Genomic DNA, 27,910 nt, shown 5'->3' with positions numbered 1-27,910 from the left:
GATGCTTGGAGAAGTCAGTGATTTCTCCAAGGTCACATAATTCTCATAATATCGTTTACAACACCTGGTTTGATTAAGAAAGTGAGTGGATCAGTGTATGCTTTTATGAATGAATACAGATTACAAATTAACGGAATAGCAATACCTGAATAAATGAATGAATAGGTGAATTCATGAATGAATGAATAGATGAATGTGTAACTATGAGAAACTGGGTGGACAAACTAACAAAGGAAGGAAAGAGAGGTGAGAGGGAAAAAGGGATGGAGGGAAGGAAGGTGGAAGGAAACTCTCAAATCCCCTCACAAACACTGTGAGTCTGTAGATTCCCAGCCAAGGAGTGAAGGATTTCTGAATGACCCCAGGCAGGGGACCACAGCCAGTTGGAATTAATCCTGTGGTCAGCACAGAGATCAGCCAAACTTGAGGGAGTGATGACGGCCTTGAGTAGACTTTGTTACGCACCCGTTTATAGGGTGAGCTATTAACTGGCCCAGCATGGGGGTAGTCAGGCGCCTGACATCAGAGCATGAATGAGGTGTTTGGGGTGGGGAGAGATGGGCTCCTTTCCCCAGCCCTGGTCTGCTGAGTCATCCCCAGCTTTGATGGCTGCCATGCCATTATTCATCGGTCCCATGACCAGGAGCCAACCAGTTCCATGCACTCTGGGCCACCTCAGAAAGCTGCACATTGAGTTCCAAGGAAGTGTGCATTAAGGTGAAGAGCAAGAAGCCAGAAAGCCACCTGAGATCACTAAAAGTTAACCAGGCCTAAGTCATTTAACTGTTTCAATCAGATCTAGGTTTGGATCTGAGCTGCTCTGTTTATTGGCTGGGTAAGTCACTTTACTTTTCTGGGCTTGAGTTTACTCACCTATAATGTGGGCATAATACTGATCGTGTTTCTGTGATCCCATGTGCTTTGAAAGCATTTATGCTAACTACATGTTTATTTTTTTCTTCCCTGCTTTGTCCTTCAAACTTCCCACTCCTCAATTCATTTATTCAATAAATACCGCTTGAGTGTTCACTGTGGGCCAGGCACCAGGTGCTGGGGATACATGAGTGAAACAGTGACAAAATTCTTGCTTTTATAGAGTCAACATTCTGGAGGGTGGGGTCACAGTGCTGCCTGACCCCAGGATACCACTTATATAGCTCTGAGGGATACCTCTAGTAGGCTGAGACAGAGATTAAGAAACAAAACAAAACAGAAAAAAAAATGTGTCAGCCAAGACCTGAAAGAGATGAGGGTCCTGGAGGAAGTGTTCCTGGCAGCGGGAAGAGCAAGTGCAAAGACGCTGAGGTAGGAGTGCACCTGCTGTGATTAAGGGGTGGGAAGGGAACCATTGTTCACGTTGCTCTCTATTTCCAATTCCCTTCCCTGCCACTCTGCTGGGAGAATTCTTAATTAACCTGCAGTCCCCGTCCTTTTCCCTGGGCATCTGGGCAGAGGAATTGCTCTGTGATGGGCGGCTTACATCTGCCCTCCCACTGCAGAATAGAGGTTCCATGAAGTCCAGGGTCATGCCTCTTGTCTTCGTCCCCGTGTCTTCTGCGCTAAGACTACTCTCTGCCTGAGAATGGGCAGGGGATGAATATTGATCGAATGCCTTTTTAAATGAGCAAAGGAGCCTTCTGGACCTTCCTTCTCACCTCTGCCTTATTAGTGCCTCCTCACCTTTCGTCCTTCAAGGTCCTACACGAGCCTGTATTCTCTAAGAATCGTTCTTTATCTTGACACGGTCCTGCTTACATCTCCTTGACCGGAACTCCAGAGTCTCCCCAGAAGAACAGTAGTCCTACGGGACTCGAATATGTGAACCATGGAACATAAAAAGAGTTCTGAGATCAGTTAACTTGGGAAATGGTTGGTTAATTAAATCTAAGTGGGTTTCTTTATTCAGTGACTTTGATATGGGAAAGGGCATTGTGAATCTCAGAGAGGGGTTGTTGGAGAGTGTTTCCTACGCATATATTTGACTAGGATGTACCTTTTTCCAAAGGAGAGATCTTCAGGTGCCCACTCTGGGAAATACTAGGTTGAAACTTGGTTGGGACTCTCCCAGCTTTTGGCCTAGTCTTTGGTTTAACCTCAGCCCACAGCGCCATTCTGAGCTTCATGGCCCAGGGCAGCCACCTTGGTTTTGGTTTCTCCCGCCCTGCTTTGCCTGCTGAGAAAAAGGCTGCTCAGGAAGGAGAAATGACCTCAGACTTTAAAATTTTGCCGGCCACTAGGGAACCCCTAATGAAAGGTAAAGACTGGCAATTAGGAGCATTGGGGGAAAGCCAAGGGAATGAAAAGGGGACACCCATGGCCCAGGCCCTGGAAGAAGAGGGCATGGCCTTTTCCTTCTTAGCCTCCTAGCTACCTTCTCCAGTAGTCTCAACAAGTGAATTTTGCCAGATCAGTTCATGCCGCAAAAATTAAATTAGTGGCGCTGTGTCATGGATGCAGCTTGATTACCCAGAGGGATGGGATCTTTATCTTCGCTCCTGGCGCTGGTAGGAGACGCCAACAGGTCCCTCCAGATTTTGACAAGGAGGCTCTTATTTTTTTTTCTCAGCCTCATTTTGCATGTGTCTCAAAGTCGTTCTTTGTTTCTGTTTTTCTCTTTGGTGGTCTCCTTTGTCTCATAAAGTTGGAATGACTTTTTTTCCAATCTGGAACCTGATGATCCAGCTTAAATTTAGGAAGTGCCAGATGACAACTGGGACAGTAGCGAGATGAGGAAAATGCAACTGATTGTGCCTCTGCTTATTTTATTTTGCTTCGGTTCGGTTCAAGTCAATAAACATTTCTTGAACTTCTACCAGGGCCTCTACAATAGACAGCCATCATGAGAGCTTCCCAGCCTGGTGAGGGAGACCCACAGAGGCAGGCGAACAAATGCATTGTGATGGCCATTGGATTGCAGCGGTTCTCAACCTGTGGGTCACGACCATCGGAAAACACACATAGCATATCAGATATTTACATTATGATTCATAACGGTAGCAAAATTACAGTTATGAATTAGCAACGAAATAATTTTATGGTTGGGGGTCACCACAACATGAGGAACTGTATTAAAGGGTCGCGGCATTAGGAAGGTTGAGAACCATTGGTAGAGGGTCTAAGGCGAGGGGGGGCCCCGCTGGGAGGGGTTGGAAGGCTTGTGCTCATGGGATAGGTTTGAAGGGGGGACTCGCTTGTTTTTTGTTTTGTTTTTAAGAACATTGGTTTTTAACATGTATGATGTCTCTTAGACTTATGTCCCCCAAACTCTCTCAGCTTCTCTTTATGTCCAGGGTTCATCTAGACATTCTATGTTTAACTGTCCTAGCACATGCACAGGTTGTCTTTCCTCCAGTGGCTCCTTTCAAACCCCATTCATGATACTTCCTTTAAGTCACTCCTACCTTTTCCCATCCAGGCCCAAATATTAATACTTAAGTTCTGTGCCTCTAAAACACCTAAGTTTCTATCAATGGACCCATGATTTAAAAAACAAAGTGTGTGTGTGTGTGTGTGTGTGTGTATGTGTATGTGTGCTTGTGTGCGTGAGTGTGAGTGTGTGTGTGCGTATATGTGTGTGATTTGAATATTATTCAGCCATAAAAAAGAAGGGAATCCTGCTTCTTATGATAACATGGGTGAATCTTGAGGGCATTGTGCTAAGTGATTAAGTCAGATAGAGAATGACAAATATGTATGTTCTCACTTATATGTGGAATATTTTAAAAAGCTGAACTCAAAGAAATGGAGAGCAGAATGGTAGCTGCCAGGGACTGGGGGCGGAGAAAATGGGGACATGTTAGTTAAAGGGTACAAATGTCCAGCCCTAAAATAAACAAATGCTGGGGATCTAACGTCCAGCATGACAACTATCCTCGGCAGTACTGTTCATATACTGGAAGGATTTTAAGAGAGTAGATCTTAAAAGTTATCAACACACAAAGAGGTAATTGTGAGAGAATGTGGAAGTGTTAACTAACCTTACTGTGGTAATTTCAGGATATATACATTTATCAAATCCTTATGTTGTATACTTTAAACTTACATAGGTTATCTATATATATAAAAGCCTAAGTGACCATCGCAACCGAATGGACGACCAAACAGGCTGCATGGGGTGACCAGGCTGGCAGCGGGCTTAGTTAGAGGCGACCAAACGATGGAGCAGCAGGCTGCATGGGGAGACCAGGCTTGCGGGGGGCAGGGGGGCAGTGAGGGGCAACCAGGCCAGTGGTGGGGAGGGTAGTGGGGGCGACCAGGTTGGCAGGGGGGCAAGTAAGGGGCGACCAGGCCAGCAGGAGGGTAGTTAGGGGCAACCAGGCCTAAACCAGCCATCAGACATCCCCCAAGGGGTCCCAGATTAGACAGGTTGCAAACTGGGCTGAGGGGACCCCTACTCTTCCATCCCATCCCCCCACCCCTTGCACAAATTTTGTGCACCGGGCCTCTAGTATGTTAATAATATATCAATAAAGCTGGGGTGGGAGGGAGAAAAAATGATCCATAATTAGCCCCCCAAAACGAAAAGTTATATGAGACAATAAATGTCCTATTATTATACTACTGGTTTAGCATTAAAAACAGCTGTGCACTAACATAGTGTTTATATCTTCACTTATTCAAAAATTATTTATTGAATGGCCCCTGGGTTCCTGAAACCTTTTGCTAGAGTTTGGAGATACCTGCATCAACAAGAAAAAGGCCTAGAGGAAGACAAACAGTAAAACTGATTTGTAGAATTTATTAATGTACAGCAGTCTCCCCCCACCATCCACAGTTTTGCTTTCTATGATTTCAGTTACCTACAGTCAACCACAGATAAAAAATATTTACTGGAAAATTCTAGAAATAAACAATCCATGAGTTTTAAAGTGTGTGCCATTCTGATCAGTGTGATGAAATCTCCAGGCGTCCAGCCTGTCCCGCCCGGGATGTGACTCATCCCTTTGTCCAGCGCACCCCCGCCGTAGACTCTCCCTGCCCATTAGTCACTCAGTAGCCGTCTGGGTGATCAGATCCACTGTCGAGGTATCACAGTGCTTGTGTTCAAGTCACCCTTATTTGACTTCATAGCGGCCCAAAAGCGTGAGTATCGATGCTGGAAATTCAGATATGCCAAAGAGAAGCTATAAAGTGCTTCCTTTAAGTGAAAAGGTAGGTATGTGCAGGAAAAATACATAGTATATACAGGGTTCAGTACTATCTGTGGTTTCAGGCATCCACTGGGGGTCTTGGAACATATCCCCTATGGATAAAAGGGGGTGCTACTTTAAAGGAAAACCATTTCTAACTAAAGAAGTCTGATATGCTAAGGACTTGAGACTGTAGGGAAGTTGGAATGATAGGTGAACTTACCAACCATCACTGTGAATGGAGGAGAAATTGAGGGGGAGAGAAGAGGAGGCAGGATGGGGAGGTTCTGATCATCTGGGTCTAACCTTAAGGCTCTCAGTGTTTTACATTGAATGGAAATATGGCGAAGAGGTTGACGCTCCATAACATAGGGGGCTAGACTCCCTTTCTTTTGTTCTTTTTTTAATCACTGTCTTCTTGGTGACCAGAAAATGCCTGGCAGGAAGGTGCTAAAAAATGTTTATTGAATGAATGAATGAGTTAGTGATATGATCAGATTTCATTTTACAAATATACTTGTGCTGTTACGTGGGAAATGAATTGCAAGGAGGTAAGAGAGAGAATGTCCATGAGTCATGTTTAATTGCTGCCCATTTTGGACCTCACTGGTATGTGGCAATGTATAATATAGTAACTAAGAGTGTGGGCATTGGAGTCATACAGTCCAGGGTTGAAATCCTATATAATAAAAGCATAGTATGCATATCGTCCCCTCTGCCAGGAGGTCATCTAGGAGTTCGACCAGGGGGCGAGGCCGGCCGGAGGAAGGGAGGGAGGCCCTGGTGGCGGGAGGGAGTACCCAGCTGGCAGCCGCTAGGGACCCTACCAGTGCATGAATTTCATGTGCTGGGCCTCTAGTAAATAAATAAAATGCCTGGTCCCAGTCATAGTTCCGGGGGTAAGAAAGACAGAAGAGTATAGAGGCCAAGAATGCAAATTCCCAAGGTTCTGTTACTAGGTGTGACCTTGAACAAGTTCCTTAAGTTCTCTGCAGCTCGACCACAGTTCCTTATCTAGAATTCATGATACTGGATGTGTTTCTGGATTCAGAATTTTTTTTTTTGGAAGGTAATGCAATGCATATACCATATATTTTGTAACAACCCCACTGGGTTCTCAGATGGCGCCCCCCCCCCCCACGCCCCATAATCAAATGTGTTTTCTGTAGCTATACATCTGCTTACACAATGACACTCAGTGGAATTAAAGAGAAAAGTCCATAAACAGTTCATAGTTATTTGAGATCAGAATTCGCCTCTAAATACATTGTGGAAATATCTGAGTGTGTGCTCCATATATCTTGATTCTCTGCACCAGTTGCATAGGACCCGGCATAGAGATGTGTTCAGCATATGTCCATTGAATTCCCTCTCTCCCCCACAAATTATGATCTTGTCCATACGGTCAGATGAGATTCCCAAGGTCTCCGCCTTCTGAATCGGTCCCGTAGGAGTAAGGTTAGGGCAAAGGGTTTACACTGGAGCAAAGGCCAGTGTGGAATTTCCCGGGGTCCTTCTGAGCACAGCAGTTTACACTTGTGGGAAGAGTGGCAGAGGACTCCTTCAGCCCCCAGGGCCCTTCCACAGGGCATTCCCCTTCCCCTGTCACAGGCTGGCAAGAAAGAAGGCAGTCCAGGTGGAGTGAGAACTGTTTACTCCCCAAATGTAACCTCCACCAGGGCAACCAAGCTTCCCTTTGTTTTGTTTGTTCATTTGGTTTGTTTTGTCGACTGCTCTGTTGTAAGCGCAAGAATGACTGGCCCAACCCCGGGTGCCCACTTTGTAAAGCAGATGATTGTCTAACCATTATGCTTTCAGTACTCCTGAAACTAATACTAAAAATACTGAATGTAAACTGCAATTGCAAGGAATAAAAAAAGGAATGACTGGCCCATAGTAGATAATAAATATTTATTAAATGCATGAAAAAATGAATATAAATGAGCATTTATTAATGATCTACCATGTAGCCAGGCAATTTTACATCAGTTCACTGATCCTCTTATGAATCCTACGTGGTAGGTAAGGTCCCCATTTCTGTCTTAGATCTGAGGACACTGAGGCTCAGACATGCTCCCATGGACAGGCCCCACATCTTGGCCTCAGCCCAGGCTCTATCTTCTGTGCCCCAGCATATCAGGTGCCTAATGGAAGGTGGGCTCCCCTGGTATCCAAGTGCTAGAGGGGACTCACATGGGGCAGTTGGGCTCCAGACTGAGATGGAGGCTGAGCTGGGTTGTCTGAGAGAGTCCGGCCCAACCAGAACCCTGGGCTTCCCCGAGTCGAGCAGGTGTGACTTTCTCAGACCTGATACTCCTAGGCTGCTTGGGTTTACTTCCCGGAGCTGAACGTCCTGGGCCAAGGCAAGGCCAAGCCACTGGCCTGTGACCGTGGGCCCTGATCCTGCTGAGAAATGGTCCGTGTCCTTCCATAAGCTTTCTTGCTCCACAGAAGGCAAGGAGGAGGGAGCCTTATTATGTAACCCGGGCTCAACCTCTCACTGACGGCAGGACCTTAGGCAAGTCAAGTCACATTTCGCTTTCCTCCTCAATGCAGTTAAACGAGGGTGGCCATATTTAACTTGCAGAGGTGTCGAGAGAATCAGACACAGCCAACGTAAAGTGCTAGCATAGTTTCTGTGCTACTCATGAGCCCTCCTCAGCGGTAGCTGCCACTACTGTTGCTGTTCGTCTTGCTATTTTATCTGAAGGTCTCCAGCTGGTTGACCAGGTCACGGGCTGAATTTGGGACCCGAAAGGATTGGGGACTGTGTGGTGACAGTAGCCCAAGAGCTACCCCCCCCCTCCCCGGGAGGATGGGGACAGTGCCTTCATCTCAGTCCCCATCACAGAGGCCGTGGCTCACAGAGAGAGCCCAGTATCACTGGCCGAAAGGTACATCCGCATGGATGTGTCATTCTATCTGTATACTCACAGCTCCATAGTGGGACGTATGTAAACACAAAAACCCAACCACGTGTAGTCAATCCTAGCCTCTTGGAACGTGGGCAGAGCTCGAAGCAAATGCAAGTTTAGAGCTGTTCAGGGACCAACAAGCAAAATGAAAGGTGTGTGTGTCGGGGGAGGGGGGGGTAATGTTTTGTCTGTATTATCCGCGGTGCCTCTTTCATCTTGGGGGTTTATAGTTGCTCAGAGACATAGAAAATATTACTCTTGTTTACATATACTTAGAAAAAGGCTTGGGAAATATACACTGAGGTGCCAACAGTGGTTATTTTGAAGTGGGGTGATTGCAGGTAACTGTCTTCCTCTTTGCTTACATATACTTTCCACGGTCCCAAGTGCAGGACCAGGCATTACTTAGGTAATTTATGTAGAAATGCAAAAGGGACTCCACCTAAGAGCTTCCAAATCATAGCTCTTTCACTTCTCTACCAACCTGTGTTTTCCCTGAGGACAGTTTCCACGCAGCAAGGCCCCGTCTGAGTTAAAAGCAAGAAGGGCACAGAGAAAAAGACGACCATCCGTGCAGAGACATTTAGGAAGCAGCAAGAGAAGGAAAGAAAATATCCGTCAGAGGGTGTCGAATGGGCTTCTGTTCTTGCCGCCCACCACGCTAAATGCTGTAATTACACTCTCGTTTAATTCACCCCCAAATACTGCAAAGTTAGGCATGACTCTTACCATTTCCCAGAAGGAAAGACTGAGGCTTAGAAAAATTAAGTCAGCACCCACCCCCCAGTCACAGAACCAGGAAATAGTAATCACATAGACTGAAACACTGTGCTTCTAACCATTACATCCCTGAATTGAACAAGCCCTAGTCGCACCCAGTGGTGCCTGTATTTACATATCTCCTCATCTCCATTCATCTGTGTATATTTATATTGTATGCATACACTATAGCTGTAATATGCACATGTAGATACATGCATGCACATACGCACTCATGACTTTAGCTTCCTAGGTGCTTACAGGTAAACAAAGGGGCAAAGTGGGGGAAAATGATCTCCCCATGTAAATATGGCCATAGACTTGTATTTTCTTATGACCCAGAGTTACTGCATTAAACTTAGGGAGATTAAGTCTAGGACTCTCTCTCCCTCCCTCTTCCTCTCTCCCCCTTCTTTTTCTTCTTTTTCTTCTCCTCCTTTGAACATCAGCAGAACGCATTGCCAAACCCAATTTAGAAAAGCCCAACGTGCAAAGCAAAATGAAAGCAGGTGGCTGAGGGGTCTGGGCTGGCGCATCCTTTCAGCACCCGCGGGAGCTTCTGAAGGGCCCTGGGACTTAACACCGGGCATGGAGGCCTCCAAGACTTGGCACCGATGAGGCAACACCGGGACCGGGGTGCGTAGACACTGCTCCATGTCTCTCAGGAACCTCTGAGCAGAGGGGAGGGGGGGGTTCAAGCCCCCCTCCAGACACTCTCTTCCCACTTTGTTACAACTGTTTCTTCCAACTTTCTGTTTTTGCTGATGAAATGCAAAGTACCTGCAGGGCAGAGAGAGCATCGGGAAGGCTCTCCGCTGTATTTTAATACCTAGCTCTGAGCCTCGCTCCTGGTAGGAGGTGAATACAATGCTGCCGAATGGGTGAGCAACTGGAGAAAGGAAGGGAAGAAGTAGATCCTTTCTGCCCAGCCTGATGCTGCCTGTGCTGAGAGTTTATGATGCAGCCATGGGATGGGTCAGTGAGTCACAGGACTGGCAGCCCCTAACAGGAGATAGAATGATCATTATCGTGGGCAGTAATCGACCCCTCCCCACACCCCCACTCACTGAGGCCTCTCCTCAGTGCACAGCCAGTAGCTCCTATCATTTGGCTGTCGGGTTCAGGGTGCAGATTTGTGTTTTGTTTTTAATTCAGTTGACTCCATTGCTGTTCAGTGCATGTGGAATCTGTGGAGAAATCCACATCTCTCCTCCTCCCCCTCCCCCTCCTGTGCTGGGAACCTCTCCCTCCCAGGGTCTTCAGAGCGCTGACCTGCAGGTCTGCCTCAGTGAAGGGTCTTGGTGAACTTGGGTGGGCTGGGGACCGGGGTGGGGTGGGGGGACAGGAGCTGGATGGAGTGTGCTAACCAGGGAGAGGGAAGCCCACCCCATCCCACTGCAACCCGGCAATGGGTTGTCCTGGTTTCACCCTCTTGATCTGCTCTATTTCAAGCCGCCGTTGGAGGAGGAGGGTGCAGGAGAAGGGGCCTGCGTCGGGGCCTGACTGGCTCTGGCTCCGAGATTCCAGCTGCACACGAGTGGGCCGGCCTCACACAGCTGGCCTTGCCTCTCTCCTTGGCCAGGGAGCAGAGAGGCCCTGGCTGGGGAGCTCGGAGGAGTCACAGGGCCTCAGCCTCTCGCTGGGGTGGCGTCTGGGCAGCTGCGGGCTGTTTTCTGTGGCCTGGACAGTTACAGGGCACTAACGGTTCCCAGACCTGCTTCTCCTCTTTCTGGGCAACAGGTCGAGGAGAAGAAACGCTCCTGAACATCTGGGTATCACTTTATCCAAAGTTGTTTTCCTGGAAACCCAGACCTGGTTTCCCTGAAAACCAACGTGCATCTGAGCCCCTGAAGGATATTGGGGCTGGCACCCTGGAGCCCCAGTTCCCCTCCTTGAAAGACCCCGCAGAGTCTTCAAGCACAGTGCCCCCACCCCACAGGCAAGCATCAGTCTCCCGATTTTGTCCTCCCTGGGATATTATTCATTTACCGTGTTCTTCTTGAAATCGACTCACTTCTTTTCCATTATTTTTATTTTTGGTTAAATCAATGATTTCAGAATGGAAATGTATGTCACTACCAGTAAATGGAAAGCCAGGATTACTCGCCATAATAGAAGACAACCCCCACCCCCTCAAAGTCAGTACAGTGAAACAAAGCAGTTTTATATAATTCTAGACATATGCTGTTGCCTCTGGAAGGTTCTGAGCTGGGGCTTTGTTTGCCTCTTTGAAGGAGAGGAGGGTGCAGATGTGCCAGAATTGTCACAGACATCAGCACTAAACCAAGCCCTCTCCGTGACTGAATTAGAAGGACCGAGAGGAAACTGGAACATTCTCTATTGTTTTCCCATTAAATGATTTAATCCGGGTGCACCCTACACTTTAGTAAACACTGTGTAGCCCAATAGAATCATTTTTACCAGAGACCGGGTCCCGGTCACACTGTCAAATCGGTGACAATGGTGGGATTAGACCCAGGACACTGGGCTTCAGAGTAGGTTCTCCCCAGCCCTTTAAACACACATCAGCTGAGCCCTGGCCAGTAGCGCAGTTGGTTAGAGTGTCATCCCGATACACCAAGTTTGTGGTCAGGGCACATACGAGAGTCAACCAGTGAATGCATAAAGGAGTGAAACAACACATCGATGTTTCTCTCTCCCTCTCTCTCTCTCTGAAATCAGTAAATAACAACTTAAAAATTAATAATAATAAAATAAAAAGAAAATACACCATCACATTCTATAAAACAAACACACACACATCAACTGGCCTTTTTGCAGGAAACAATTTACTTTTTAGGAGTGTGGTCTCATCTGGGAAGAAATTTGTTGGGAAAAAAAGATTGTATTCTTCTTCTTTTTTTTTTTTTTTTGTACCATGACACTGTGTCTGTGGTTTTGTTAAGATACATAATAGGTTTTCAGCATTCTAGCTACCACTTCATATTTTTATACCCTACTTAAGAAGTGAATTCGAATTAAATGGCTAGTGTAGTGATAAGGTAATCTGTGCGAAATCCTAAAAATTTAAGGCAGTCACAAGCACACTGAACTTTGATTATTCATAGTTTAATCACCCTTTCAGTGCTCATTTAGCAATGGACACCTCTACACACATCCACCTGTCTCAAGTAGAAGACCCTTTGGAGCCCGATATCCTGTCTGTCCGTGACCTTTGCTCAAGGTCATAGAATCCAGGGACACGCCACCCCAGCGAGAGGCTGAGGCCCCGTGACTCCTGAGGCTTGAAGACTCTGGAAGATTTTGTAGGAGAGGCAAGAGAGGCTCTGTTTTTGTTGAGTGCCAACCATGTGCCCAGGGCTGTGCTAGGGAGGTAGGTGCTATAATCCGACCTCATGCCCAGAGCCGAGGAGACTTGGCTGAAGCGCTTTGTCAGAGTCACACCGGCCTGGGCAGGTAGACCTTTGATTTGCGCTCAACGCTTTCAGATTCCAAAGTGGGCACTCTTTCCACTGCCTCTCAGAGTCACATGCTCGTAAGCATTTTGAGGGCAGACAATTCTGCTCACACCTGCTTCCCATCTCTCTGTGCCCTACACAGAGTGCGGCTCAGGAAATACCTGCTGAGGGTAATCGTGATGTGACCGATGAGGGAAGTTGAGGCCCAGAAGGGAAAAGTGAAGGAAGTCAGCACCAACCCGTGGCCCAGTGCGCTCTGATCTAAGGCTCCTGGGAGCTGAATGCTCGGAACCTCTCAAGTTGCATCTTTTTATATCTCTTTAATTTGGGAACTAAAATGAAGTGAGGTGAGACTGGTTATTGATCCGTCTTGTCTAAGGCAGACTCTCTGGCTTCTTCCCGGGCATGTCTGCAGACTCAAACCAGCAGGCTGTTAAAAAAAGAAAAAGAAACATTTAAAAAGGAAACACGAAAGCAAAGAGAGGGAGGGGTCTATTTGCTCTTCATGAAGAGGTTTGCTGAGCTGGATTTCTCTTAGGACTGTCAGCAGGGGACACCCCCAGCTCCGGCTCACCTGGCCACACCCTCTGGCGCTGCCTCAGCCTTCTCTGTACCGGACCCGGTGCCTTCCCCCCTGCAGCCCCCTTTCCCTGACTCCGAGGGAAATGTTCCCATTCTCTTCATGACACAGATAATCCCATGGATTCCCAAGGGAAGCTGTGGCGGCTCCCCAGGAGCCCGTAACTGTCCTGTGGAGGCCGGGGTGCTCTTTTCCTGTGCCCGTGACAGTGTGGGCCAGAGTGGAGGGCCCCGAACCTGTTCCCAGGTGATGCTGAGTTTCAGGGCCCCAGGCTGGGGCTCTTCATTCTTCCTTCAAGCCCCGGGCTGGGTGTATCGCCCCAGCACACACAGCAGAGCGCCTTAGCTAGAGGGACATGGATGTGGGGATTAGGAAACCAAGGGTTCAAATCCAGTTCTGTCATGGCTGCTGCATGAGTTCCAGCAAGTCTCCCACTCTCTCTGGTTCTCAAAATAAGGAGCTTGGACTAGATCAGTAGTTTATAAAACTGTGTTATTAGAACCGGAGCGATGCTATAATGCATCCCAAGAGCCATCAAGGGGTGCATGTGAGGCTAGATAGTCTCTATGCCTACTCACCTCTATTTATTAGCAGAGTGGCTTATCTTTACCTGATGGGTTTTCCTCATGAGATCTTATTAGGAATAAATGGTTTTCTATTTAAATAAAAGGGTTTGAAAAATGCATGTTTCCTTAGATCACTGTCAGCTGAGATAAACCCCTCACCGCCCCCATGCACATGCATCTACAGACACACAAACACATGCACACACAATGCTCCCAGAGAAAAGAAATGAAAATGAACAAAACATATTATTTTCCTAGTAGTATGCCCATCAGATGATAGATTAACTGACACACGGGAAGGAAGTTGACTAAGAAAATGCTTTTCTCACTTACCACGCCTTCACACATTCCATGAGGGAAGAATCTTAGAATCTTTGGTGTTAGAAGAGTCCAGCAGGCCAAGTTTGGGAGAACAGGAAGCAAGTGTAAATGGATGCTTTTGTTTTTCTGAAATCTATTACAACCAAGGATGTGTATATGAATATGTATATATGCATGTGTATGCATGTAAATGTGCGTATGTATGTATTGTATATGTGTATTGCATGTATATATTGTATATGGCAGACTATTTCACAATCTGTTGGCCTTATCATTATGGATAGAGCTGCAAACTTGGCTAGGCATCACTTTGACTCCCCTCATTCTGCACAGTTCTTCCTCGCTCTGATCCTCCACCTGATGTCCTACCCCTCATTCTCTGCTCTCCAGTCTCATGGAACTACAGTGCTCCAGGCAGAAAGGAGGTCTAAACTAGAGTGATGGCAGTGAGGACAGAGTGATGCTGGGAGGTAGTATCTATGGGACAGTGGAGAGGATGAGGGAGTGTGTATGTGCTGTGTATGTCTCTGTGTGTTATGTGTATGTGTCTCTGGTGTGGGTATATGTGTGTGATCTGTGGTGTGTGTGTGAAGTGTATGGGGTTTATGTGTGGTGTGTGTTTGTGTGTGGAGTGCATGATGTGTGTATGGGGATGTATGGTGTATGTGTGTATGTGTGTGGTGTGTGTGTTTGTGTATGGGGTATATGGGAAATGTGGGGTGTGTGGTTTGTGTATGGCGTGTGTTAGGTGTGTGTATGCATGGTGTGTGTGTGTATATGTGTGGTGTGTGTATGTGTGTGGCTTGTGTGTGGTGTGTGGTATGGATGTGTGTGGTTTGTGTATGGTGTGTGTGTGGTAAGTATGTGTGTGGTTTGTGTGTGGTGTGTGTGTGGTATGGATGTGTGTGGTTTGTGTATGGTGTGTGTGTATATGTGTGTGGTTTGTGTGTGGTGTGTGTGTGGTATGGATGTGTGTGGTTTGTGTGTGGTATGTGTGTGGTTTGTGTGTGGTATGTGTATGTGTGTGTGTGGTGGGAGGTTGCTGGAGAAGACTGGACTGGCAGAGTGGATATAGACTTTGAGGGTTGAGCCAGGACACTGACTGTGGTTATTGGGGCCCGTTTCCCAAATGGAAACTAACGGAGGAGAAGAAGGAATTCTGGAGGGAAGGAGATACAGTAAAGATAGAACTAAGTCCCAAAAGATTCCAGGGGGTGGCTTCCAGGACCTGAGCCCCTGTGAGGAGGTGTCCCCTGGAGGAGGAAGGGTGGGCTGTCCTCCCAGGCACTCCTCCTCCAGTCAGGGGTCCAGGGTAGACAGGGCAGGAGGCCATGAAGGGTGAAGGCAGAGGCAGGGAAGGGATATAGACACTGATTCGCTCAGTGTTCCCAGTGAAGGTAATTCTGAGGAAGGGCAGACCAGGCTAGGAGGAGAGAGAGATGACTTAGAAGTAGATAAAGGAATGGGCTAAAGCACCCTCTGTGGTCCATTTGCATCACAGTTGCCAGGGTGTGCATTTTATTTTTTATTATTTTTTATTTTTTAAAATATATTTTATTGATTTTAGAGAAGAAGGGAGAGGGAGAGAGAGATAGAAACATCAATGATGAGAGAGAATCATTGATTGTCTGCCTCCTGCACGCTCCTTACTGGGGATCAAGCCCGCAACCCAGGCATGTGCCCTTGGTTGGAATCGAACCTGGGACCCTTCAGTCCGCAGGTCAATGCTCTATCCATTGAGCCAAACCAGCTAGGGCCAGGGTGTGCATTTTAATAATGCAGGTTACTGGGTTGACCTCAAAGCTGCTGAGTCAGAATTTCTGGGAATCATTACTTTTTACACACTCCCCAAGTGATTCCATCTCTGCTCACCTTTGAGAGTCACCATGATTGAGACTCTCCTTGGGATGATGAAACCAAATGACGTTTCCCCAAAGGGTTCTGCAGGCACTTGGCGTGCCCCTTCAGCCCTCACTCCACACCTGGCTTCCTGTGAAAGGCAGAGCAGGCAGGGTCTCCCTGAGTGTGTCCCGCCTCCCTGAGGCCCCCTTGCACCCAAAAGCTGATATCTATGCGTGATGGAGACACGCCCACTTCTTGTCCTGCAGGCAGAGCCCCAGGCACCTAGAACAGGCACCTAGAGTCAGGAGGGTCCCAGTTCTAATCTACCCTGGCTGGGCCCAAGTGAGCCTACATCAAATAGGGTCTTTCTCTTATTTTAGGGCCAAGAAATTCTATCTCACAGGGCTATTAGGAGGAGGCAGTGAGATCTTGAGTGTGAAATTACTTCAGAGCTGCCAGCCTCAGTTTCCCCACCCAGGAGATCGGGAAGAGAACACGAACATGAACCCTGCAAGGCTGCAGCTGTAGGAATGCTGATAGTGCTCTTCATGGGGCCTCGATTGACACTCGGTCTGTCCAGAGTGCACAGCTCAAACCCCGAGACTTTATAGAGATGTCAATCTGGTCACCCCAGAGTTGTGTGGGGGTTGTCTGGTGTGTGTGTATGTGTGTGTGTGTGTGTGTGGTCTGATACAGAAGCACAGGGTGCCAAGGGTGGCTGAGGCGGGTCAGGACACTTGACGTGGAATCCTAGAAGGTGGAAAGAATCATTCTGATGGCGGTCGGGGGGCCATGTGGAAGGAGTGGGATTCAAACAGGGATACCCCTTTGAGATTTTAAGTGGGGTTTGGAAGGACGCCTGTGGGCTCAGCAGGACAGGAGGGTGGACCTATCATAAGCATAGGAGTGGAGGTGGGAGCCTTCCACTCACATATGGTCTTACGTGTGGTGGGAAAAGCATGGAGGGGAATGGAGAGCGAGGAGCTGTCACAGGAGCAGATGTGGCCTGAATGCCATGCTGAGTAGGGTGGGTGTGGGAAGGGCACCCAGCGGAGGTGTGCATCAAACAGGGGCCTGGAGGCGAGAAACAGGCCTGTTTCGGAGTCACCCAGCTGGTAGCATGGCGGGAGCACAGGGTCCCCTGGCCATCTGTTCCCTGCCTGTCGCAGGGATCCCTCCTAAAGGTGGTGGGGTCCTCTCAGCTGGGATCACCTTGCCAAAGAGCATCCATCCTGCCTATTGCCTGATCAGGCAAGAGGCTGGAAGCTGGGTGAGGAGGCAGCAGCTGTACCTCAGCCCGCCCCACGCAGGCTGCAGCCGACCTGGGGCCCCAGCGGGGATGGGAGTTCCTGCCCAGGTCACCTTCACCAAGTAAGCACCCTGCAGCCAACAGTGGCTCAGAGCTGCCCTGGCGCGTGGGGGCTATCCGAGTGGCACACGCCCCTGCCCTGGCTTTCCTCCCTCTATTTCTTTTCCTCCACATCCCCTCTTTCCTCCCCTTAGCTTTCTTTATTTTCCTTTTACTTCTTTCTCTTCTTCCTGAGTTTAATTTGCCCTCATCTGCCTTTCCTTCTTTCTTTACTTTCAGCTTCTCCCTCTCCCTCCTTTGTGTCGTTTTATTATCCACGTTTAAACGTGTTATTTGTAATGAGGCTCGGGAGAGCAGGATTGACTAGGCTCCCTGTGACTCACTGGAGGGCGTTAAAACTCCCCGCTTCTCTCTGGGCCTCGGTTTGCCTGTTTGTCCAGGGAGGCAGTTTGATTAGATGGTGGTTTGAAACAAACAGCCGTCGGGATGTCTCCTAGAATTCTCTGCTTCTGCTCCTTGGCCTCTTTCGTAGAGTCACTACATGGCAGAGTCCACGGGGCTATCAGGCTTCGTTTGGGGCCGAGGTGGGAGAGTAGGAGGAGAGCACCGAGGACCCGGCTGCCAGCTAGAGTCACCTTTGAGCTTCTGAAACTGCTGTTGCCCAGACCCCGTGTCACACCCATCAGAGGAGAATGTCTGGTCATGGGGCTCAGGCATTCATTTTGACAGAGTTCCCGGGTGACTCTCCTGTGCAGCCCAGGTGGACAACTGATTTAGAAGAGGCTGTCTTAGTAAAAAAAATAAACATAAAATAATAATAATAATAACAATAATAATAATAATAATAATAATAAAATAATAATATAAGAAGAAAAGAAAAGGAAGAAGCTGACTTTTGGTAATGGTAGAGGAACTGAGGCCCTGGGTGGGGAAAGGGCCATGTCCAGGGTCACAGGGTGACCTCATGCAGACGGAGCCAGAACCGAGATGCCGCCACTAAGCAAATGTCACCGCGGGCAGGGGCAGTGAGGCCGGGTGGGAGGGCGGCCGGACTCTGCCGGAGCCTGGCTTCGGGGCAGCACCCAGACACAGCCCCATTAAGCCAGGCGGGCCTTACGGGAATGGCTTCTGGCTCCGGCTTAGAAAACAAACAGAGTGCTTTGGTTTTCCTTGGCGGAGTCCCAAGGTGGGGAGTAGGAGGAGAGCACCTGAGGACGCAGGTTTGCTCTTCTCCCAGGCAAAGTGGGGCTGCCAGCGGGGGAGGATGGAGACAGGTGGGCAGGGCCACTTGGGAGGGGAAGCCGGGAGTACGTGACAACAGCTGCTGCCAATGGGCTGCCCGAGAATGCACTCCTCCTCCCAGGAGCCGAGGCTTGAGGGGGGTATGGGGCCTGGCACCTCAGCTGCAGATAAACCTTATTCCTTGACCTGCCTCCTAGCAGGCCCTCTCGGGGGTATGCAAGCCTCACTCCTTCCTCCCAGATGACGGGTATAGTGGCAGAGATCTCGGTTGGGACCTTGTTATAGCTGCTGTTTATTGAGCGCTCCCTACACGCCAGGCGTTATGATGCATTCTTTATATTTTGTGTGTAATTCTCATGTGGATTCTTCACTGCTCACCGCGGCAGGGATGATTAGATGGCCCATTTCACAGAGGAAGGAACAGGGTCGAAGAAACTGTCTCAGGCATACAGCCCTGAAGCTGCATGGCAGATGCAGAACTCAAGAGCAGGGTTTGCCCAATCCAAAGCCCAGCCTCTCAGCCACTGTGCAGTACTGCTTTCGTACGGATCCACAGACATGAGTTCAAATCTCCCCTCCTCGAATGGCAGGCTGAGTGCTTCAGGCTTTAACTGACCTCTCTGGGCCTCAGTTTTGTCCTGTGTAAGCTGATGCTTGTTCTGCCAATTTCACATGACTGGTGTGAGGATCCAATAATTGAAGTTGGACATGAAAGAGGTTAGGAAACAACAGAGAGCTATGCAAGGTGAGAGATTACTGCTCTTATCACCAAACACAGCTGTGTCTGCATATGGGGAACCACCATTGCACGTACACCTGTCCACACTTGTGACCTTGGCCATCTCTGGCAACCTCTTTGGTTCCCAAGGACTCAGGTGGAGGAGTGGAAGGAGGAGAAAGGCAAGAATAAGAACCTGTTTATAAAACACTCCACATCTCTCAGATGAAAGCTTCCAGATAAATATCATGGCACCACATAAATAAAACCTCAATGAAATAACATTGTTCCTGCCCTCTCCAGCCAGCGTGGCTGCAGATGATCCCACTGAAGCAAAGGGCAGCTGGCTGAAGTCCAGAGAACAAGGACTTCTGTGTCACAGTCACTGGAGTTCAGCTCCTGGTCCCCCCACATACTAGTTGAAAGGACCAGAGGCTGGTGACTTAGCCTCTCTGAACCTCAATTTTCTCATCAGAAAGTTGGGAATATAACACATCTTTCACCTGGCTGCTACAAACAAACAACAAGTGCCTATTTGTATCTCTGGACTAGGACTCAACACATGAAATATTATTTCCCTCTTGATGAGCCTGGCTTCCCCATTCTACTGTAAGATTCCAAAGGCAGTAACTGTGCTTCGTCTTAATATGATGCATATATACTCAACAAATGTCAACTCCCGTTCTTCTTTAATTCCCTTGAAGTCACTCCATCTTTACACTCCCAAGCCAAAGCTCAGACCCAAGCCTGTCTCTGATTCAATATATTACTCAACTAGAACAGAGCGTGGAGCTCAGGACTCCTGACTTGTCGAGATGCTCAGGCTCTGCTACTTGTCACTTGTCTGACGCTGGGCACGTCAGCTCACATCTCTGAGACTCAGGTTCCCCATCTCTGAAACGGGGAAAGCGTCCCTCCTACACACCTAGGAGGATCGGATATGATGCCACCAGCGAAAATCCTTTGCAAATTGCAAAGCATCTGGAAAGCAGAAGGGCATGTTGCACAGGAACTCAGTGTCTACCAGACTGAGATGTTTAATGGTGACATTTCTGCTGGTCTCTGGGCGCCCGACCCCTGGAGTCCTTGCACACCGTCATCCGAGACTCAGTATCTCCAGCACTTTGGGTCAGAGGACTCAGGCATCAGCCCCACCCCTGCTGTCCCCACGTCATTCTCATCAGAATGTGCTCGTGACTTCTCCCATGCCCTGCAGTCCTGGAGTCTGAAACCCTGCTCGGCTGGACGCCAGGAGACCAGGAGTTGAGTGTGATGTCCCGGTCTGGAACTCAGCTCTGTTTAGTGGAAAATGAAGAGGTTCCAGGTGAGAGCGGTCATGAGCTCTCACGGTGTTAGCGCATCTCACTCCACAGAGCAATGCAAGTGGCTTTCCTAAGGCTACTCAGTAACCAGGTCTATTTGGCGAGAGAGTTGCATCCTATTTATCTCTTCATCCCCACTGCCCAGCACAGTGCCTGGCCTGCACCCTGTATTCGGAGAATGTTTGCCAAATGCATTCTGACACCAACAGCATGTGCATTTGTTTAACATTCTTTCCCCGCTACAAATTGCTGATTTTGAAATTGGATTTTAAGAAAGATACAAATTCTTTATAAAAATCTGTAAACCATGGTTTCAGATATGTTCCTTGGAGCCTAAGGACCTGGGCTAGACCTCAGGGGACAGCGAGCTGTGCCGTGGAACAGCTGATGAGGGTATGGGGAGAGTGTTGGGTGCAATCGGATGTCCCCACTGCCATCTGTTCTCATATAGGATGCGTAGGTGAGGTGTTTTGGAAAGGTGGGTTCTACTGCTTTGACATGTTTGAAAAATGACTGGTCTGAGAGAATGAGAAGGGGTTGGGATATCCCAAATTAGGCGCAGAGTATAGCATGGTGGCGTGTATGTGAAGACTCCAACTGGCAGTTCATTCTCAGATTTGGGTAGTAATGCTTTCTACATAAATCTTTGGGTGCTTCCGCAAGCACATGTGTGAAAATTGCAGAAGTTCTCTGGCATCTAGCCATGCTGGGGGTTGAAACTCCAGGCCCTCCCAAACTCTCGGTTTTCTTGAGGACAGCCCATGGCACCCGGCAGGCGGCCCCCTGTGCCAGGTCTGGCGTCCCTGGCTGCGAGTTGGCACATCTGGGCCAGCAGCTGCTGGGACAGCCCAAGAACACGGCTGTCCCAGAGGCTGCAGGGGAGCGGGGCCCATCCGTGTTTGCTCAGGCATCCAGGGTGCTGGGAGCTGGGCACTGACATTCCCATCGAGGGTCTTCTGGTTTAGATTCCAAAACAAGCGAGGGAGGGTGTTTCTGTGCTGGAAAGAGAGATGGGGGAAGCCCTCTGAGGCATTTTTATGCCTCATGACTTTTTATGTCCTTAAGACAGCTGCAAAAATGTCTCGGCTTCATCTTCTTTGCCATATTTCCCACTGATTCGGGGCCTGGAAAATTGCTGTTGTATTTGTGCCTGTGCTCTAGTCTAGAGGCCTGGCCCCCAGTACCTAATCCAAAGTGTGACCTTCAGCATCAGAAGTATAAGAGGTCACCCCTGGTCGGGGTGGCTCAGTTGGTTGACTGTTGTCCTGTGCACCAAAAAGTCACCTGTTCAATTCCTAGTCTGGGCACATGCCCAGGTTGTGGGCTTCATCCCCAGTTGGAGGATAATGCAGGAAGCAACCGATCAATGTTTTTCTCTTTCTCTTCTCCCTCTCCTCCCCCTCTCCCTCCTCCTCCCCCTCCTTTTCCCTCTCCCTCTCCCTTCCTCTCTTTAAAAAAGAAAATGCATAATTTTTAAAAAATATATATTTTATTGATTTTTACAGAGAGGAAGGGAGAGGGATAGAGAGTTAGAAACATCGATGAGAGAGAAACATCGATCAGCTGCCTCCTGCACACCTCCTACTGGGGATGTGCCCGCAACCAAGGTACATGCCCTTGACCGGAATTGAACCTGGGACCCCTGAGTCCGCAGGCCGACGCTCTATCCACGGAGCCAAACCGGTTAGGGCCATAATTTTTTTTTTTTAAGTTTAAGAGGTCTGTATGCCCTTACGATGTTCCAGTGCAAATTTCTGTTACTCCTAAAAAATAATCACCTAAGCAAGCCAAGACCAAAAAATGTGTAACTATCAGAAATGTGGTAGACTTTGTATCAAAACTACATGAAATCTACGGAAATAGAGGAGCCTGAGTTATCCTTTCCTTTCTTTCTGGGATGTGTCAATATAGCAAATCACCCATAAATATGGAAAAAATAACAGATGGGCCGTTTCAGGGAAAGACCTGCCACCGTCATGTCTAAGATACCCGTATCCTTTGTCAATGATCAATGACAGTTTTAGATGACACTCATTTTGTGTGCGTGTGTGTGGAAAAGGGCTACTGTCATAGGTGAGTTGGTTGATGAAACATGGAGGGCCTCTGGTTGCCTCCCTTGTGCTCCCCCCACTATCTAGGGACACTCTATGTTCATGCAGGTAGCTCTTCCCCAGACAGTGCATGTTCCTCAGAATGTCTGCCTCGGGGCAAATTGCAGGATTGATTCATCACAGAGGACTCTGGTGCCAGCCATGAAGTGCCCCTGGAGAGTTTTGAGTGCAACCCCCTTACTTTACAAACAGGTCCTTGTTGGCAGCTTCTTCCCAAGTTCTTCCGCAGGGAATTTGGTGTTACTAACCCATTCCCCGTTCTCTCTGTTGCGTTCTAATGGGGGAAACCAGAGGGAAGGGGTCAGTCATGCCTTCCAGGTCACGTTGCCTTGTGGGGGGCAGTGACAAAGTCTGCCCTCCAGGTCCTCATCGGTGCTTGTGCACCGAGCCCCGGGCGTGGCTCAGCGGAAGGTGCCAACAGGGGCCTTAGAAGCGTCCTCTCGCAGTCACAGATGGTTCTGGGGCCAGCGGGTTTGTCAGCGGGTCCCACCAAGGAGCCGGGAAGCTTCTATCAGCTCCAAATTCACATGCGAGAAAAACAAAATTCCATCGTAATGTTGACCATCTGTGGATGAGGGTGACTTTTCAAGAGAGGCCACTGGAAAGGGGGACGAGGAAGGCAAAGACTTTTGTCTTAAGGGAACAGGATCGGAAAGGGATCGCTGGTTCAGCTCAGCAGCATAGGATGTGTCATAGTGTATGCTAGTCTACCTTGTTCAGCTTCTGTTTTTCATGCAATTTCTAGCTTCTTTGTTTTTAAAAAAATCTTATTTTATTGTGGTAAGAAGAATTATCATGAGCTCTGCCCTCTTAGCAAGACTTTAAGTGCACAATACAGTGTTGTTAACTATAACTCCTTATTGTACAGCAGATCTCTGGGCCTTATTCATTTTGCAAAACTGAAACTTCAGGCCTATTTATCTGTAACGTCCCCTTTTCCCTTCCTTCAGCCCCTGGAAACCACCGTTCCACTCTCTGTGTCTATGAGTTTGACTATTTTGGACACTGCATATAAGTGGAATTATGCGCTATTTATTCTTCTGTGACTGGCTGCTTTCCCTTATCATAATGTCCTCAAGGTTCATCCATGTTGTCACATGGCAGAATTCTTTGTCTTTACATAATGTCTCATTGTATGTATATTCCACATTTTCTTTATCCATTTATCTGGTGATGGACATTTCGGTTGTTTCAATATCTTGGCTATTGTGAATCAAAGTCACAATGAGATATCAACTCACACATGTTCGAATGGAGATTACCAAAGGAACACAAGACAAGTGGAGACATCAGAACTCTTGTACCTTGTTGGTGTGAATGTAAAATGGTGCAGCTGCTGTGGAAAACAGTATGGAGGCTCTTCAAAAAATGAGAAATAGAACTACCATATGACCCAACAGTTCCACTTCAGGATCTCCAAGAAATAGTAACACTCCTATGTCCCCTTAAGCTTCCTTTTCCTTTATGACAATCTGTTTCAAAACTACGCCATAATCCACTGAAGAGTGTGTCAGTCTTCTTTTATGCTATAATCCTGAAACCTATGAATATGAAGAACTCCCTTCCTTTTCTTAAAATCTTTTCTATGCACCAAAAAAAAAGTATGGGATGGTCCTTAGAATGCATATTTAGTTGAGCTAATAGTCAATCTAAATTAGTTTCAAAAAGGCAATATTACTGTCTAACACGGTGGTTCTCAACCTTCCTAGTGCCGCGACCCTTTAATACAGTGCCTCATGTTGTGGTGACCCCCAATTTCATTGTTACAAATTGAACATAATTAAAGCATAGTGATTAATCATAAAAACAATATGTAATTATCTATGTGTTTTCCGATGGTCTTAGGCGACCCCTGTGAAAGGGTCGTTCGACCCCCAAAGGGGTCACAACCCACAGGTTGAGAACCGCTGGCTAACACATATACTATATGGCCCTTTTTGGACATTCAAAATATGAACACGAAGGTTATTTCAAAAACAATGTTCTTAAAACTATAGTTTGATTAATGGCACTGATGAAGGTCTTTAAGAGCTTCAAAATGTTACCCTTTTTTTTTTCTCTTGAATCTATAGCTTGGCTTGGTTCATACTTTTCTAAATTATTCTTAAAGTTGACAATGAATTTGTATTGCTTTCAATGATCTTTAGCCCAAAATAATAAACATACTAACTTGAATTGGTCTGAATTTAAAACAACGTATTAACTTAAAGTGATAGGACTTATTAGGTCCCTTTATAGACAGCGGATCTTAAAGATCTTATAAGCCACTAAACGTTGCCCTAGCTGGTTTGGCTCATGGATGAAACACGTCAGCCAAGTCTTTCCTTTAAGTATTGCAATCATTTTGTTAAAAATAGTATCCTAGTCATTCAAGCTATGCAGAAGCACCACTTGTATAACAACTCATTTTAACAGCTTTGTGTAAAGTACAGTAATAGCATACTGCCCCAAAGCTGGAGGTGAGGTGTGACAGAAAAGGAATTAAGTATTAGTAAATTTTGCTTGTAACCCAGGTACAGTACATTTGATCTTGTAGAGGGTTGTTTTGTTTTTTATTTGATGTTCAAGGAGAAGGTAGAAAGGGTAGGAAAAGCTCGGTGAGGGAAGGTGGAAACAGCACAGTACTTTGCTTTTAATGACGCTGAGGATTAGGAAGGTGACAAGCACATCAATATATGTTTTTCCTATGCCTTGCCTCTTCTTTTGCGCACCCAAGTCAACAATCACACCAGCTCTGTTCTACCTTCGCAGAAACACGGCTTCCATATTCCCGTTTGTTCTGGTATAGCTGGGAGGCCTGGCTACTTGCTGGACTACTTGGGATTGGGCTCATCCAGTAGACACAGTAAGGATGTAGAAATGGGAGCTGCATCCTAAGGTGGACTCCAGCGGTTCTGAAGTATGCCCAGACATATACTACCGTCTGCACAGACATGTGGATGAAACATCTCAGAGACAGATATAACCGTAGATGGTTTATTTGGGTAGTCCTCAGTGAATTCTATTATAAGTTTAAATGTTACATCCTCAAATGGGGTCCCTTCTGGCCCCAAAATAACCCCAATACAAACCATAGGTTGTTCTTGGATGGAGCCCCACTAACTCTGGCTAGAGGACCTCCTGTAACGTCTTGAAGTCCAATCATCTGCGATTCAAAGAATAGGGTCACCTAGGAAAACCATGCCTAAAACAAACAGCCCAGTGGTCAGAAGTAGAGTGACAGGATGCGAAGACCTCACAGTGTCTCATCTATCATGGATCTCGTGTGTGTGTGTGTGTGTGTGTGTGTGTGTATGCTGTTTATGTATCCAAGCAACAGTGAATGTAAGCATATACATACCAACATGCTATCATGTTATCATAAGTTGTTTTTGTGTGTGTGTGTGTGTTAAGTCTGGCAGATTTCTATTTCCATCTTTTTTCTTAAATTTTCTGTAACAAACATTTTAGTTTTTATAATGAGAAAAACATTTTAAATTATGTTTAGTAGAATTAAATTTCATGATGGAAAAGGACATTGCACGTTTATTATAGAATGGGAATGCAAAAACAGGAACACATCACCCAGAGCTCTACCAGTATGAGATGATCAGAATATCTGTCCTATTTCCTTCCCAGACAATGAATATTCTTTATATAATGGAGAACATATTTTTTAAAAAAACTCCTACCTCTTTTATTGCATTGTGAAAGCCAAGTCTTCCCTTATAGTATTGCAAACATTTTAGTGTCTGTTTAGTGTTTTATAGCCCAGATTTTATTTACCTTTTCTCCAGTGTTAACATTTTAAATTTCTCACTTGCTTTGGAGACTGCTCAAATAAACATGGGTCTTTGCATGTTAGACACAAATAATCTTTTATGAAAAGTCTGGTAACTGAAGGAATCCTGGAACTACTGGAAAAGATGTGCTTCTCTGGCAGAGCCTGGAAGCCAGTCTCTTCTTCTGTTTTGTTTCTTTTCTTTTTGAAAGCCTTCTCTCTTCCTGAGCTGCCTCTGAGGCTAGTGCGTCCCATGTCCTGGGTGGTGCCTTGCACACAGATCAGGGAGCCACCTACAAGTTGGACATTCGCACCCCCAGGGGAACTCACTGGAGGCCAGCGCTGTGGCCCAAGCGGTTGGCCGGGGTGGCGAAAACAATTTGACCACAGGCCCAGAGTTTTCCCTCTTAATGTGCTATTTCATTCACTCTCAGCTCTCTGGGGATCTGGGCTTCCTAGAGGATTAGAAAATGAAATCTACAGATAATCAAGGGAAAGGTGCAAGAAATCATTTTACCTTTCTCTCTCGGCACATTTCTTTCAGTGGAAGATACATATAGACAGGTGTGGCAGTTTCCTCTTTTCCTTACTTTTCAAGCCTGTGATCTGGGCGGGATCTAATGAACGGTGAATTTCCCACCAGACAGGAATAGAAATTTAGATTAGAACTGAAACACCTGAGAGCCACGAGCATCCTTGGAAATAAATCTGCTGTAGAGAGAGGAAAGCTTAGGGATGGAGAGGGTAAGGGATATTTCACAGCTGGTCATTGGAAAAGAAAGAAAAGAAAATGCTGCCAACGGAACTATACCCCAGTGCTTTCTTACCAATTAAATGTTTAGACGTATTGGAAGAGTTTATTTATCCTGATTATATTTTTACAATACATCACTCCTGTGATATAAAAGTAAAATACACATTCACATATTCATAACACTTCTTCGTATCCAGCTTCTGCCTGCCTTTTCTGATTCACTTTTTGACTCAGGGTCATTGAATTCTGGGTTTCCCATATACCATTGTCCTCTTTGCTAGCCAAAGGATTGGTTATGCTGTATTTCTCCCCCACCCCTACTCCCATAGTTTTTTTTTAAAAGTTTTATTGAGATATAATGTACATACTATACAATTTGCCTGTTTAAAATGTATAATTTTATAGTTTTTAGTACATTCATAGAGTTGTAACTATCGTGACAATCAATTTTAGGACATTTCCAACACCCTCAGAGTATACCCCATCCCCATGAGCCTCCACTCTCACACTCCTCACATTTCTCCAGTCCTAAACTAGCACTAGTCTCCTTTCTGTATGGATTTGTCCATTCTGGACATTTCATAGAAACAGAATCTTACAATAGGTGGTCTTGTGTGTCTGGCTTGTTTTATTTAGCATCATGTTTTCATGGTTCATCCATGTGGTAGCATGTATCAATACATCACTCATTTTTATTATTGCATTTTTAAAGAGAAGACTCCATTGTTATCTCTGGAATTTTCCTTTAAATTCTAGTGTTGGCACTTTTATCATCTTACCAATAGTTATCAGAGAAGGCTGTCAGACAACAGCTGGGACTCAGGTTCCTTCCACGATTAGTTCTTGAGTAGTTTGTGCCCTGAAGCACCGAGGGTGTGTGTATCCAGCTGACGCACCAGGAATGGCATCCAGGCTCACACAGGTGCCCACAGTGAAGGCTGCTGCCTGGCTGGCGGGAACCATTCTTGCCTCGCATCACTTGTAGGACGCGTCTCAATGTCAGCACTATTGAAAGTATGTATTTCAGAATTTATAAAGCATGGATTGAAAGGATAGTAGAAGTCACAAGTCAAACACTAGACCCGGAGCATAAGTCCCCCCAGGACCACGGTTCTCTGTTCTTGGGCACAAGGATCACCTGGAGAATGTTTTTCAATATGAAG

At 46.9% G+C, this 27,910-nt stretch overlaps 1 protein-coding gene and 1 pseudogene across 3 annotated transcripts in view; one reads left to right on the top strand and one right to left on the bottom strand.

Moving 5' to 3' along the window:
- The window catches only part of ASTN2 (astrotactin 2), a 759,574-nt gene that overhangs the window by 658,681 nt on the left and 72,983 nt on the right, over positions 1-27,910 (top strand). The gene's annotated exons all lie outside the window — the stretch shown is intronic.
- On the bottom strand, positions 24,950-25,307 carry LOC139020405 (ubiquitin-conjugating enzyme E2 A pseudogene; annotated as a pseudogene).

Source organism: Myotis yumanensis, unplaced genomic scaffold (assembly GCF_028538775.1).
Source record: "Myotis yumanensis isolate MYYU_CA2020_CCGP unplaced genomic scaffold, mMyoYum1.0.hap1 SCAF_12, whole genome shotgun sequence".
NCBI classification, from domain to species: domain Eukaryota; kingdom Metazoa; phylum Chordata; class Mammalia; order Chiroptera; family Vespertilionidae; genus Myotis; species Myotis yumanensis.
This window is presented reverse-complemented; position numbering and strand designations above follow the sequence as displayed.